The sequence below is a fragment of the Labrus bergylta genome, chromosome 11 (genome assembly GCF_963930695.1).
Source record: "Labrus bergylta chromosome 11, fLabBer1.1, whole genome shotgun sequence".
NCBI lineage: Eukaryota > Metazoa > Chordata > Actinopteri > Labriformes > Labridae > Labrus > Labrus bergylta.
The window spans coordinates 12357730-12370347 of NC_089205.1; positions in this window are offsets into that span (position 1 = coordinate 12357730).

The following is a 12618-nucleotide window of genomic DNA, read 5'->3' on the forward strand; positions in this document are numbered from 1 at the left end:
GTGAGTGGCTGTAAATATAAAACGCTCTAACAGTTTGCTGATGCTGCTTTGCTGTGGACCTTTTAACCCCCCGCAACGGCTGAATGATGCAGCTCCCTAGGAAACAAATTTCATCTCTGCTTGTCATTATCACATTAACTCTGCATCAGCTGTCAACAAAGGGCCACAGCACACACACACACACACGCACACATTTATCGTCTTTCTTCTCCTTGACTAATCTCCAAACAAAGCCGTGAATGTTAGCCTCTAAAATCCTTTCACTTTGAATTTTGTTGAAAAAGAAAAAAATCCCCGGAGGAAAAGAAAGAAAGACGATGCGAGCGAAGACAGAGATGAAGAGACGAGGCTCGCCAACTCCGACTGAGACCTCTTTGATAGATGCAAAGAGGGAGTTTGCTTCATTTGCAAATCTGTGCGAGCATTTTGTGAATCTATTTGTATGTCACTACACATGCATGACTCATTGTATGTACTGTAAGCTTACAGTAAATGCAATCAGCAGGCCTATGCAGGGTTTTTTTCTGTATCCCATTTGCATCTCCATCGCAGCTTTGATAACTTATTTGCGTTCTCTTGTTTGATTATTTTTGGGGTAAAGTCCTCATTATCTTGCTGGAGCTCTCATTGTGTAATTTGTCTTGTATCTTTAAAAGAGCCATTACATTACCTTGATGTTTTACAATACAGCAAATTAGGCTTACTGGCATCACACCACTAATAAGATTAAGCCTTCCTTTTTCTTTGTTAGAAAAGTGGAGAACGAGGGAGAATGTTACTGCTCTTTTGCTAAACTGACAAAGGCTGGGGAGTCCTGGTTTTTTCTCTCTCTCTCTCTCTCTCTCTCTCTCTCTCTCCTTCTCTGCATGAGAGAGAATGAAAGTCATTAGATCCCTCTACTTTTGGGGCCAGATTTCAGAGAACTGAGCACAAACAGGGGTGAGCTGCATATTTGATTACAGCTTCTACATGCTGCTCTACCAAGCACCGTGGAGATTGGAGAAGAGAACAGAGCAGAAGAGAAGACAACTAACGCTGTTAATTTAGAGAAAGAAATGCAGACAAAGAGCAGTTGGAATGAGGAAATATGCACGATTTGGGGGGGAAATTAAATGCAAGTGGGTTTGAAGAATAAAAGCAGCTACAAGGTTTTTGAATGAGATATACGTAAGTTGGGAGTACATTAGCTAGTTTTTCGTGTAACCTGTTGGGTTGTGCTTAACTTGCCTGTTTTTTCCTGTACCTCTTTCGTTTTAACCAGCCCACCTGATCCAGCTGGGCCAAAACAGCTCTAAAATGCTAAAGGGGCCACCCGAAGACTTTTAACACAGCCGCAAAAAAAAAAAAAAAAAAAAACATGAGGGCATGTCATGGACTTACTCGAGCAAAATAATTAACACTGAACGTAATGCAAGCAAACACCAGATGACAAAATGCTTCCACTTAAAAACATTATAAAACAGCCGTAAATATTATGTAACGCGTCAGGCTTTCTCTTCATGTTACCCTTTTGCCACAACAAATCCCACTTGTTTAACAGGGTTTATAAATCTGTCACAGACAGAAAGTCACAAGTTTTTAAGCCTTGTGGTGGGACAGCAACAGACCAAATATGAATAAACAGAAAGGATTATCTTGGCTTACTGAGGAGACATAGGCTAAAGACATGTCAGATAGTGTGTGTGTGTGTGTGGCAGTAGCAGTGGCCCAGGTCTGATGACAGGGGTGCCAGGCACTAACTAAAGCTTAAATGATGCACAATCTAGCAAGGACAGAAAACAACACGGATGCAAGAGGGAATGATTTGTTGACCATTTTTTTTGCCAGCTTGCTATCTAAACAGATGTGTGTAAACTGCTGTCTATTAACCACACTGATGATTATCTATAAGGCACTGATTTAAAGAAATCAGGTACTGTTATATGTGTGGCTAAATAGCGTATGAGCAATGGCAAGCAATGAGAACAAAATAACTGTAAATCATCTATCCCAGCTAGATAATTGGAAATACAAGAAATCATGATATGCTAATAGACCACTTCACCTTCATGAAGGACAGTGTGAACCATTCTCTAAAATAAGCAGCAAATGCCCCCCCTCCCCCCTCCCCCCCCCACACACACACACACACACACACACACACACACACACACACACACACACACACACACCTTTTTCTCTTTTTCCTTTGGTCTCTGTGAAGTCTTTGTAAATTTCCTGAAAACTATTAGGTGGATGTCTTGAGAGTGTTTGCCTCTCCGTTTGTGTGTGCGCGCGCATGTGTGTGTGTGTGTGTGTGTGTGTGTGTGTGTGTGTGTGTGTGTGTATGTGTGTGTGTGTGCGCATGTTTTACATTATAACTGCGCCTCAGAAGAGGCAACTATATGCCTCACAATAAGCTCCATAAAGGGGTCCAAATGGTAAGCCTGAGGAGGTATTGATGTGTTAGTTCACCCAAAAGGCCTCTCATCCAGGTAGGAAGGTGAAACTCCAGGCTCAGCAGTTAACCGCAGTTTGAACTCAGGGAGAGACAAATTCATAAATCAGCAGTGGCATCTCATGTGAAGGAGAGTGGCAGTTGTACTTCTCGTCACCTTGACGGATAAATGACGTGGCTCGTTGTTATCCCATTGAACAAATTCTTTTATCATTTCTCTTCCTCTGTCTCAGCCCCCCTCCTCTGCTCTCAATTGTCTTTATTTCTGCCTCTCACATTGAATCTCACTTGTTCTCTTCATCCCGCTCTAATGAATTCTTTCTTCTTGTACTTTATGTAACTTTTTTTTCCTCCCCGCTGCCGCTTCTTTCTTTCACTCTCATCCCCCACATTTCTTTTCAATCTTGCTTTTCTTCTCGGTTTTAGTCCTCTCATCCTTTGGTTATTGTAGGACATTGTACAGCGTCATGTCTCAGGCCACTAGAGGACTTTTAGAAGTCAACAAGAGAGAAACTGACACGGATTCCCCGGGTTCCTGCACATACACATTCATTCATACACACCAGTGTTAAGCTCTCAGATTCCCCACAAAGAGCTCCACTCCCACAAGGCAAGACACCACAGAGTGAAAAAACAAAGAGATGGAATGTTTTCTCTCCAACCTCCCCTTTCCTTCCATGCCTCTCCTCCTCCCGCTGTAAGTCTTCTGTAGTTCTCTGCAGTGCAGTACAAACATGCCGAGTGATCAAAGAGACCGGGGTGTCAGAAGTCGGGGACAAGACGGACGTGTGTGGAAGACAAGATGAGAGGGAGCAGCAGGAGGAGAGAGCTGTCATTCAAACTTTCAATCATACTCAGTGGAGCTTGTATCCCGGTGGCACGGCCGACGACTTCTGAGCTTACCTGGAGGACCATCAGTGTGCGATCATACCTCCTGCTTGGTTGTCATCCGCGGGATATCTTTAGGTCTATATTTCTGCTGGAAATGTTAAACAAAAATCATCCCAATAGCCATACAATCTTGTCCATTCAGTGTTCATCAGATCTGAACTGTGTGCAGTCAGATCGTTTTAATGAATATTGGTTAAAGGGTTATACCTTCATGTTGGGGGATGAAAAAATTGGCAGATACATATATAAATAAAAACGTTGATATAATGTAGGTATCCCCTTGCAATACTTTATCTTCATGCTGTCTTTAATTGGACAATCAAGTAAAGTGATGGTGAAATGGCTGGGTCACTGAAAGTTAAGGTTTAATTGGGAAAACTTTCCCAGACCAAATTAAGTACCATCACACTCTGTAAACCCTTTCACTTTTTTTTTCCAAGAGCATTATAACTTTGCTTTAAATCTGAATTCTAATGCTTTAAAGCTCAAGAAAACTTGACTTGTGAAGTGAGAATATTAAATGTAAGTATTGCTGTCAGCATCGTGGAGTCACAGCACCCTCTGCTGGATGAAGACAGAAGTACAGTTCTACATCTATCTAAGTTTTTTGTTTTTTTCAAGCTGCATGTGTGGGGTTTATCTGCATTATGAGTATACTGACTTACAGAGTAATTGACAGTATCATGTCCTTGTTTTTAGCTTTTTTTTAATCATTGATAGTATGTATTTGTAAACGTATTATAAGTAAGAAAGACTTAAATGCTGGTCACAAAATAATGTATGCTCTGCTTTACTTTTGAAATATCTTTGGCATATAATATATTAGAGTACTCAATAAACAGTATTTGTTATCTACCTCTTACATGGAGTGCTATATTGAAATAGTGAAACTTTTTCATGTGTTATAGACAAATTTGTACCCTTTGTGTTTATGCACTTCAGCCACGTTCCGCTTTCTTATTTTTCTAAAATCTCTCTCAACTCCTCAGGCAACTGTCAGTGAGACTGCCTGAGTCAGCAATGAAATCCCAATATATGTGAATAACCAAGGCCACTTTCCACCTGTGTGGGTGTAGATTGGGAACATTTTCGATGACAAGAGCATTTTACTGGCAAAGTCCAACCGATATATATTTCAATTAATTTTTGACCTTGTTTGTTTAGAATATCAATTGAATGCTATACTGAAAACAAATATGCAATTTATTTGACACTTCAAGTGACTGAGAAAAGAGGATTTCATCTTTATGATGTCCTTGGAACGTGCTTTGATGAAAAATATGTATATCTTACCCTGAATACCAATGCCTTCTAAGTCAGTTTCTAGATTGGTGATGTACATAGTGCAGTGTTGGTTTCTAAATAGAGACGTTGGCCTGACTGAGCCTTTTTGATTCCCTTACTTAACAGTGTAGCATCAGGGACCAAATTCTCTGCTAGGTCTTTGATGCTTGCTGATATCATGAAACAATTTGTGACATTAAAGAAAGACATATAGCAGGTAAACAAGTTTAAAAGTTAAACATGAAGTACATTTTATCTCGTCTGAGTAAATATTTGATGCTGATTGGATGAAGGGTGCAATTGAACAACCTCCTAAGAATTGAACGCTTTTGTATTAGTTCCTATGAAAGTGTATTTGAAAAGGAGAAACAATCTTCAAAATAGAAGTCATCAAACTCAGTTACACACTGATTACAACTATGAGGGACCTTACCATTTGGAGGAATATGTGACAAACCTTGTTGACTAGGATGTAGCGTAAGATAAATAAACTAAGACGTGATAATGGAAAACCTTCACTTCACAAATCTGATTGTAGTCATTCAATACCCATGTTCACCACATGGTGGTGCATGTAACACAACAAACTACAAGAAGTATATTGCCCCTCTGAAATATCAATCACATAAGCAGCAATAAACATGACCTGTCATTTGTATGCAAACATTATAATGTTGATTTGTAAACAAAGAAATGGCTGGTAGGCTAGCCTTGTTGTTCAATATACTGGTATAGTATAATGTCAACTGCACATACTGTTATTGACTTTGAATCTCGCTAGCATACTGTTAGCCTTCTGGCACATAGCTGAGCTGAAGCACATTTTGACCTGCACTTTGATTAGAAATAGTTTGACTGACTTATAACTTGCCTTGTTAAACTATTGGTCTTGTTTTTCTTTTATAAAAGTTAAAATTGTATAAACCGAATTAAAGCCCTTCATAAGCATAATCAGGTTCTCGTGAATGACATGGATGACAGAACTGTCTGACACACAGCTTGACATGGTGTCCTGATAATGCCTTGTAGGATATTATCTCCTACTTAAATACATTTAACTTATCTGTAAAACCCTGCGTGTCTGGGTGAAACTGCTGAGTCCCACAGGTTTTTATTTTACATTTTTTAAGCTTAAAAAAAAGGTGACTGGCAAAGTATTACAGATACAGATGTGGCGAGGAATACTGATTGTGTCTAAAGAGGTTGAATTTTTGGCCTGCAATAAACAGATCAATGATTTATGGGCTTCACTGTGCACTCTGCCTCAAAGGGAAAAAGACTCTTCTCTGGTTAAACTTGCCAACCCAAGGACATATTTGATTGAGACTGTTTGAATTGAATGGAATAATCTGCATATTATTGGAAAACCTTGGAACACACATCATACAATGTGTATTAATCGGTGAGAGTCTGGAGATGCATGCCTATTCATTCCTGACCGATTTTGCAGTGGTCTTAATCAAATTTAATCCTAAGTGATAACATACTAATTTTGTTTATATTCATGTGGACGTTCATTATGATAGCCTTAGTTCTGCTTTCATGTCATGATTGGACTCCATTGGCTTCACCCAGGGCGTAAATAAGCCTACTCACTCTATTAACCATAGCCTTAAAATTTGCTTCAGGGCACCTCGGCAGTGCTCAGGAAGTTAAGGCACCCCTCCAGCAACCAGACCAAATTCTTCCTCTAGACCCAAATCCAAGCCAATTCCGACTAAGCTGCTAAGTCTTTTGCTTAGTTAACAATAAACTACTAGACATGATCAATATCTCTTAATTGGCATGATATGTACCACAGTCTTTTAAAGTTTTTTGATTAAACATATTCTTGAAACTAAAGACATATCTTAACTTCCATGTATTGCAAAGATACTCGAGAAAGTAGTGAATCATATTTATTAAATCGATTTCAGCTTGTACATGTTTTTGATAAGTCCTCTATGTAAACCAAAGTGTGTCATGGAGTTCCACAAGGTTCAGTGCTTGGACCAGTTATTTTTCACCTTATAGATGCTTCATCTAAGTTATATTATGAGAAACCACTCCATTAATGTGTATTGCTGTGCAGATGAAGCTCAATTATACTTCAGTTAAGCCGGGCACCAACCTGTTAAGTAAACTCGAAGCATGACTCAAGGACATTAGAACGACCAGAAATGTCTTGCTACTTAACTCAGACAAGACTGAAGGTATTGTGCTTGGCCCCAAATACCTCAGCGATACAGCTTCCAATGATATAACTGCCCAAGATGGCATCAGCCTGGCATCAATCACCACCTTTGGGAAAATTACTGATTCTTTATGATTTTTACTATTTGATTAGGAAATTTCTTCCAATTCCCGCATTTCAAGGACAGCATTTTTTACCTTTGAGATATTGCAAAAAAAGGCACATCCTGTCTCTAAATGATGCAGAAAACTAGCCCATGCATTGGTAACCTCAGTGTCGCATAATGGCCATTCTATTTTATCAGGCTGCCCTAGTAAGTCATTAAAGACTGTGGTGTATTTTATTTTGTGTCCAGATATTCAAGTATTAAAGTGGGACCACATATGGCATAGGCATATTATAGTTACAATGTGTGTTCTACAATGAGCATATGAGAACATACTGTATGAGATCTGATGCTGAGTTCACTGAGGACAGGGCACTCAGGGAAGACTGACCTGCTCACAGAGGTTTTTCCTTCCGAAGAAGTTTGGCAGTAACAAAGTCATTAAGTTGTCCAGTTTTGGATGGCTATCTCCTGTGTTGTATAACCATTACATCAATGTGGTATGTGGATTGGAGAGTAATGTATCAAGTTATCAGAAGCAGGGAAAACCTAATCATTGGATTATCAATATGAGTGACAGATGACATGCTTGTGTTAAAAAAAGGAAGTTGGGATTTGTTTGGAGAAGAGTGGTAATACTACTAATCTACCAATCAACCAGACACGAGAACTGTTTTAAAGAGTCAGCTTAAAACTTTCCTTTTTAAAAATGCTTACAAGCTCAGGCATGGACAAGCTCTCCTGGGAGTTCATGAGCTCCCCTGTCTTGTAGGTTCCTCTGGATGGTTGTTGTAGACGACCTTCTGCTGTGAACCTTACTCCAATTCCTACAGTTATTAATATCAGTCTTGTGTCTCTTATCATTACTTTAAGTGTGGATGTGAATCTTAGAACTGCTCAACTCCAACTGCTATGAATAATTAACATTACAGCATTTAATAAATAACTTGTTGTTTCTGCTAATATCACACATAATTGTACTATTATTACTGGCTTTGTGGACACATACTATTATATACGTTGTTGTTTTTGCTGCTGTTGTTATTTGTATTTGCTTGTCTTATTCATACCTCTTTATGCTTAACCAACACAGTAGCAGCAGATGGCTGTTCAACATGATTTGGTTCCCAAATCAATCATGTCAAGGTTTCTGCCAGTTAAAAGGAAGTTTTTCCTCTCCACTGTTACTTTGCTAAATTGTGTAATAATATGTGCTGTACTCGTGGTGGATACATGTTGAGTCTCTGAAAATAATAAAAGAAAGAGTACAGTCTAAACCTCTATTTGTAATGTGTCTTGAGGAATTAGAGCTATGCAAAAACAGATTAATTGATTGATTGATTGATTGATTGATTGATTGGTTGATTGATCATATTCTGTTGATTCATTTTATGTCATTCATTTTAAGTTACTATAACAATTTAAAATTGTCCATCCAAGGGATGGTCAATCAAAGACAACTAGTCAGTTATCATGGTTTAAAGTTGATCTTAGAAATAATTTGATTTAAAAGTTGGTACCTGAAGCCTTTTCCACTGCAAATATAACTTACATCTTAAACCTATTTTACCTTAAAGAGACCTCTTACCTCGGATTCCCTTTATGAATTCAACAATAGTCAGCGCAGCAGTGTGCAGGGTTGCTGCTGCCTAGCAACAATGGAGACCTCTTTACAGCAGTATTTCTTCACTCTGCAGAAAAACTACAGAGAGGGAGAAAAACAGTTGTTATTTTAGTCTACTGATTACTGATAAGTGCTAGTTATGGTTTGATAAATTAAAAAAATGATTTAGCTGATTTAAACAAAAGTGTATAATTTATCAACATTGACCACTGAAGTTTTCACTTGAAACAGCATTCATTAGTCCACGCTGCTGTTGTAGAATCAAAGACCTTGCAAAGCTCTCCATAATGAGAGGTGCAGTTCAACACCAAGGACAGCGACAAACTCCCAATTTAACACCATGAAGCAACCTTTTCATGCAACTGATTTCATTCCAAAGTTACACCATAAACTGCAATCTAGGTTACAAAAAATGCAATGCATCATATCTTTTACTGTTTGTTTTTTTCTATACAAAAAAAAAGACTAAGCCAACAGGGTTCGAGAGGAGTCTTCGGATTTAACTACAGAAAAGGATGCAAACAAAACATCTTCGCAAAAATGTGAACTTTTTTCCCCCTTAGAAGTTTTGTATCAAGTGATAAAGTGTTATACAGAAAATATACTTTATCTTGGTACACAAGAAAAACATGAACACTGTAATAGGATGAGGACTAAAACAAGAAAGTCATAGGTAAAAAGAAAGATTTAAAACACATTCACACATGCAAATAAACAATTCAATTCAATTCAATTCAATTCAATTTATTTGTATAGCGTCAACTCATAACAAGAGTTATCTCAAGACACTTTACAAAAAGCAGGTAAAATACCTTACTCTTTGTCTGTTAACATTACAAAAGAGCGGGTAAAAAGACCTTACTTATTGCTATGTTACAAAGATCCGGCCTATCCATCATGAGCACTTTAGCAAAGCAGCAAAAGTTACACACACACACATAAAGTTCCTTGAACACAGCAACATAATCAAAAGTCCAACTGGTATTAAGTCAATGAAGAAAGTAATAAATATTTAATTTAATATATTTCTTAAAGTGAGGTTAAAGCACCTATATTTGATGTTTTAATATGTTCAGTGTAACTGCAATTTTTGCATTGTTTCAACATAAATAAACTTCAAATAAACTACTTGGAAAAAATCTAGCATACATCAATACATGGTGTTTTCGTACCAAACAGTTCTGGGGACTTTTTGAAGAGGAACACACTAGGGAGTTCCCTGAGAACTACACACCCTGGACTTTTTCTCTCTGCATTCGCACCACCATGGTACCTACTCAGAAGGAGGAGCTACAAAGGTTCCACTAAACCGGGTTCTGGGGACTAAAATAGTTCATAGCTCCTGTGGTGAGGGATCAATAAAAAAAGGGGGAGGGTGCCAACAGTTCCTAGAACTATGAAAAAGTTCCTGTGGTCCAAAATTGTCTAGTTTTGGCACTTTTTGGGAAGCTTTGTTTGCAGTATTTAATTTTTAATTTTTTTTTATTAATCCTACATCATACAATTCACTTAGCAGACACTTTTATCCAAAGCGACGTACATCAGAGAGTAAGTACAACACAAGCAAGGATCTAGAAAAAAGGGAACAATGTCAGTAAGAGCAAACTATCAGCTTTGAGTCCGATTGGACACACAGGTGCTGACAGGAAGTGACCAGAGGCAAAGCACAACATTGACGGCAGTTCTTGAGAGCTCTAACCAGTATAGAAACCATCTTACAAGTCGTTGTTATCAAACAAAAACCATCGTCACAACCATCATCATCATCAATAATATGGAGACCATCATCATTAAGTTAGTAGGTATTCATGAAAGAGCTGGGTCTTTAGCTTTTTCTTAAAGGTGCAGAGGGACTCTGCAGATTGAATGGAGTTTGGAAGTTCATTCCACCACCGGGGGCGACAAAGGAGAAGAGTCTAGTCAGAGACTTAGGACCCTGTTGTGAAGGTTGGATCAGACACCTTTCATTGGCAGAACGTATTGGGCGGGAGGGAGTGTAGACCTGGATGAGAGGGTTAAAGTAAGGAGGAGCCGTTTTGTCGCTGTTTTGTAAGCGAGCAGCAGAGTTTTAAATTTGAGCAGTAACTGGGAGCCAGTGTAAGGAGATGAACAGTGGAGTGACATGTGCTCTTTAAAGAAGGTTGAAGACCAGTCGTGCTGCTGCATTTTGTATCATTTGCAGAGGTTTGATAGTGCATGTAGGAAGACCTGCCAGTAGAGAGTTGCAATAATCGATGCGTGATATCACAAGAGCCTGTACCAGGAGCTGTGTAGCATGTTCTGACAGGTAAGGTCTGATCTTCCTGATGTTGTACAAGGCAAACCGACATGACCGGGCAATCAAGGCTATTTGAACCTTAAAAGTTACCTGGTCATCAATCATGACACCCAGGTTCCGGGCAGACTTTGTGGGCATGAGTTTGGTTGTTCCAAGCTGGATATTGACCTGTGGTTGCATAGAGGGACTGGCTGGGATGATCATACAGGGCAATAAGCAAATCCTCATGATGTCACTATAAAGTAGCTGCAATACAGATAGCTTATGTTGTACAGTTTTGGGAATGTATTGTGTTCAGTTAGAAAAATCAATCAATTACTGTAAACAATGAAATAAGACCTTACTTTCAATACCCATTGTAGAATAAACAATATAATAAACAGCATTGTACACAGTCTGTAAGCAAATAAATGTGTCCACCAATAATGGTGGATAATGCATGCTAATGCTCGACCATGACAATACAACTTAAGGATACAATTATCATAATGACCACAAACAAACAGTCAGCCCACCTCCTTACTGTTTATGTCTTCTTAATGGCTTAGTGTTTTCAGACCACTTCCCTAAGTCTCCTTTGAGTCTGTAGCCCTTTCTTCCTGTCATACTTAAACCACCTCCTCCTCCCTCACCCTCATCTTGCCTAATGCTCTTTCCTCTCCTGACATCACCGCTTGTTGGGAAAGCTTCGCTTATCTGTCTCCTCTGTGGAATTTTTGAGTCTTCTACTCTACCTCCTTCCTCCCTTCCTCCTCTTGTCGGCTTCTAATCACTGCAATTGTACATCACTCGGGTGTGCTGGCAGCCTGTGTCTATCCCCCTAGTTAGGAACAAGCAGAAAACTAGTATAGGCTAACAGTGTGACTCCCCCAGTAAGTGTTTACCTCTGTTATTTCCCAGTATCCTCTCCTTCTACCCCCTACCCCAGAAGAATGGATGAAGAAAGGGATTCTAGAAGGGAGGTTGAGGTGTTCTTATTATTTTGTTTGCCTGCACGGCTGCCTGGTTTCTCTCAGTAGAGCCTCCTTTGAGTCCATAGCCTACTCATTCTCCTGATGCTTACTGGTTTGCACTGGTTTTGCTGCATACAGGTATAAGTTTTAAATTGCGAGATAGGATTTTTGTATGGTCCCAACTGACACATGATGAGATGTGATCTTGATTAACAGGCATAGGTTGGCTACATAAACATGAGAGCTTCGATGCTCTTTGGCACTGATCTTTCATGTCTCTGAAGAGCTAAAAGTTTATTGATAAATTTTTGTTCAATATATATATATTTTTTTTTGTGATCAATTTTTTATTATTTATGTGGCTAATTGTGCGTTGTGTGTTGATTTCCTCAGCAGGTTTTGTCAAGGTAGCCTGCATGGTTCCCAGCTGATTCTCCAAGCGATCGAATCTTTCATTGGAGTTTTTTTCAGCTAGACTGACATGTATCTTTAGAGTGGCTTCCAGCAAGGCCATTGGGAGAGGGCTCGGTTGTATCTTTTTTGTTAGAGCGTGATCGAGACTTTGCAATGGGAGCAGCTATCAAGCTTACAGATGGTGAAGTTAAATCAGGATCTCATAGACAGAAAGTGTACAATTTTGCTTCAAATAAAGAGAGGGAGAGGAGCATAGGTTGACTACTCCGCCATCTTGATCACATCACTCAATATATTCAATACTTTTTGATCAAAAGAATACTGGCTGACAAATTGCTTCAAATGATTGCAGTTCAGTTTAGATGGGATTTCTTTTTCTATGAAAGCAGTGTGACATAGTAGTAGACTGATATCCAGGCAAAACTATCACCAGACTTGGGCCTCCAGATATCTGTGCA